This window comes from Silene latifolia, chromosome 11, assembly GCF_048544455.1.
Source record: "Silene latifolia isolate original U9 population chromosome 11, ASM4854445v1, whole genome shotgun sequence".
Taxonomy (NCBI): Eukaryota; Viridiplantae; Streptophyta; class Magnoliopsida; order Caryophyllales; family Caryophyllaceae; genus Silene; species Silene latifolia.
This window is the reverse complement of record NC_133536.1, coordinates 201381018-201385068: the sequence shown is the minus strand read 5'-3', so window position 1 is coordinate 201385068 and position 4051 is coordinate 201381018.

Genomic DNA, 4051 nt, shown 5'->3' with positions numbered 1-4051 from the left:
TAAACCGAATTGGTTTATTTCAAAAAAAAAAAAAAAATACTTAATAAAAAATATTTTGATAATAAAAATTAAGTCTCTATATATATTATTGATCCATACTGCTATTAACACCTTTAAAACATTTATATGTTCATTCAAAATGAATGATTTTCATTTTCCATTTTCCACTAATTACTCATAGTTGATAAGTTCAGCCCACTTTATCTTGTATATGCTTTCGGAAATGATTACACCCGTGTAATTTGGGAAAAAAGTACTTGAAAAATGATTTTAAAAAAAGCTCCTATAAAATTTATATTTGGATTATTATTATAGTTGTTCATAAGTTAACTATAAAATCAATTAAAATATTTTTAAAGAAGATAGGGAATACATCATATATTATTTTAAATTCATTTTTATTATAGGAAGTTTTAAATTTGTTGCCATATTTGTGTTTTGAACTTAGTTGTTTCATTAATTGACATGTCATCTTGAGATCAAATTTTTTGATGCCATGTTAGCGGCGTTGGCTTTTACTTTAGATAAATATATAATGAGAGCTTTGATGACAAATCTAAACAAAGAAATTTTTAAGAATAGGATAGATATCATTTGTAAGAGTTTTAGCAAAATAAATTTGTAAGATTAGGATGGACATCATTTGTGAAATTAGAATTGTATAGTAATATTATTTGTGCATTTAGTAAGAGATATTCAGAGGGAAGTGAGAAAGAGTGCTTGACGGGTGGAACTGTGGAAGGCAGGTGATGAACAGTATTTTAGTCGCTTTTTCCCCTGCATTTATATTTTATTACGACTCGATTTCGCGTGCTTAATTGTCTAATTAGCTCATTTATTTACTAATTTATAATAATAGTCGCCGTAGTTATATTTATTAATTAGTCGGAATTTTTATTTAATATTAATATTAATATCACTATATTTTAATAATGTGTAGTTAAGGAGAAAAGGGAATGGATTGCATTTAGCAAAGTCAAGCTTGCCATTTGACTTGACTAAAATCCAAACCCCCCTGCTACTTTTGAGTTCATCGTCCCTTTGTTATACACATCAGCAAATTGTGAACAAAATAGCCAACACTACTACAAATACAGGCAACCAAAACGGCCCTTTAACAACGCTTATTCACGAAAATCATCAAAACACGTTGTAGAATTTATTCCGCGAATTTTACCAAACTTAATTACAACGGTTATCTGTTGTTAGCCGTTGTTATTTGTTTTAACAACGGGTCATACTTAAACAACCGTTGTTAATGAAAAAACTAATAACAACGGTTAAATTTTAACCGTTGTTAATGGTTTGGCGCCAAAGTAGTGAAAAGTAATCACAACGGTTATATTAGAACCCGTTTTTAATACTTTTTAACAACGGTTGTAGACTCAATAACCGTTGTTATTAATATTATGAAAATCTTAAGAACAACATATTGCTTTATTCTGCTATACGCTACAAACACAAACACAAGCTAATACTGCTACTATATCATCCTCCATTCCTCCCTGATCGTCTCTCTGTCTTCATCTCCGTCACTGTTGTCACGTCTTCTCTCCCTCATCGTGTTTATCAATCAGGTATATATATGTTTCTTAGCAACGCTTATAACTAGATATAGGATTTTTTGGGTTAGTATCTAATTTGTTGATAATTTAGCTTAATTGCTTTCCTGAATTTCGTTTATTTCTTTGCCTATTATTGTATTTTCTGAATTAGTTGCCTATTATTACGAATGTAGAATAATGACTCGAACTTGGATGATTGATGCAAATATGAGTGACCGCACCTACAAGGATGGTTTAGCTGAATTTTATGAATTCGTTTCGAACAATTTGAAAGGTTCTTCTAGTATTGCATGTCCTTGTGAAAGATGTGGTAATATTAGCTATATGGCTTTTCCGGACGTTAAAATACACCTAGAAAAGTGGAGATTTAGTCGATCCTATACACTTTGGATTTTTCATGGGGAATCATTAGAGGAAGAGAATAACTCGGAAGAAGATGATGTTGAGGTACACGAAAGGCTAACCGATGATCCTGAGTTTGCCGAGTTTTTGAGTTGGAAGAGTTGGAAGTAGAGAAGTTGAATGTTGGGTCTATAGATAATGAAGAGAATGATGATGAGTCCATTGCTTTTGAAGATGTAGGTGATGACACTAGTAATTGGGATGACCTTAACAACATGTATGAGAAGTTGTGTGAGTCTGAAGCACCTCTGTATCCTGGTTGTAAGTTCACAAAAATGTCGGCTGTGGTGAAGTTGTATAATATCAAGGGGGAAAATGGGGTGAGTGACACGTGTTTCACTAGTTTTTTAGCCTTGATAAAGGAGTTGCTTCCTGATGGTAATGTTCTACCTGTTAAGACATATGAGGCGAAAAAACTAATAAGAGGAGTGGGTATGAAATATGAGAAAATACATGCATGTCCAAATGATTGCATATTGTATCGGAAATTATATCAAAACTTAACCAATTGTCCTAAATGTTTGGAGTGGCGTTATAAGGATAAGGAAGGGATCCCGGCTAAGGTGTTGTGGTATTTTCCATTGATACCAAGAGTCATAAGGATTTATGCGAATCCCGATGATGCAAAAATGTTAACTTGGCATGAAACAGGAAGAATAAATGATGGAAAGCTAAGACACCCGACAGATGGTAAGCAATGGAAATCGTTCGACGCTAAGTATCCCGAGTTCGGCAATGAACCTAGAAACTTACGTCTAGCGCTGTCCACTGATGGAATGAACCCACACGGAAACATGAGTAGCCAACATAGTACTTGGCCAGTAGTGTTGGCTATTTATAACTTACCTCCATATGTGTGCATGAAAAGAAAGTATTTGATGTTGTCGTTGTTAATTTCCGGCCCTAAACAACCTGGAAATGATATAGATGTATATTTGGAACATCTTCTAGATGATTTGCGATTGTTGTGGGATAGTGGGATAGAAGTATTTGATGTATATAAGAACGAAACTTTCAATTTGAGAGCGATGTTATTGTGTACAATAACTGACTATCCGGCTTATGGCGACCTTTCTGGGCACACAGTTCATGGGAAAGAGGCTTGTCCATTGTGTGGGGAGGATATCGAGTCTGAATACTTGAAGTCTTCTCGTAAGTATGTGTATATGGGAAATAGGAGGTTCTTGTCTCATGACCATTGTTATCGCAAGATGCAGAAAACATTCAATGGAAGACAAGAATTTCGTCAACCTCCTAGAATTTTGAGTGGGCATGAAGTTTATCAGAAAGTAAAGCATATTGAGATAGATTATGGGAAGAAGAGCGACTCTAAATTGTCTACTCGTGGGTATAAGAAAAGATCCATATTTTTTGATAAACTTCCATATTGGCCTCGACTGGAGGTCGAGGCATTGCCTCGATTTCATGCACATTGAGAAAAATGTCCGTGATAATATTATCAATACCCTTTCGAATGTTCCTGGTAAGACAAAGGATAACGCCGCAGCTAGGGAAGATATGAAAATGATGGGTATTAGGCTAGAGTTGGCACCACAGAAGAGAGGTAATCGTACATTTTTACCGCCAAGCACTTTTACCCTTTCACGGAATGAGAGAAAAGAGTTCGTGCATGCTTGAATGGAATTAAAGTGCCACATGGTTATTCGTCGAACATCAAAAGCCTAGTGTCGATGCAAGACCTAAAACTCACCGGGTTAAAGTCACATGATTGTCACACTTTGATGCAACAATTACTACCTGTGGCTATTCGTTCCATTTTACCTGAAAAGGTAAGATATGCTATAACTAGATTGTGTCTCTTCTTCCAGTCCATATGCGAGAAAGTCATCAATCCCGATGACGCGGATTCATTGCAGGACCTCGTTGTAACCTCTCTTTGTCAGTTGGAAATGTATTTTCCACCCTCTTTCTTCACTATCATGATTCATCTGACCATTCACTTGGTTAGGGAGATTTTGTACCTTGGGCCCGTGTACTTGAGATACCAGTATCCTTTCGAAAGATTGATGAAAGTCTACAAGGACTATACATTTAATCGGTATCGTCCGGAAGGTTGTATTGCT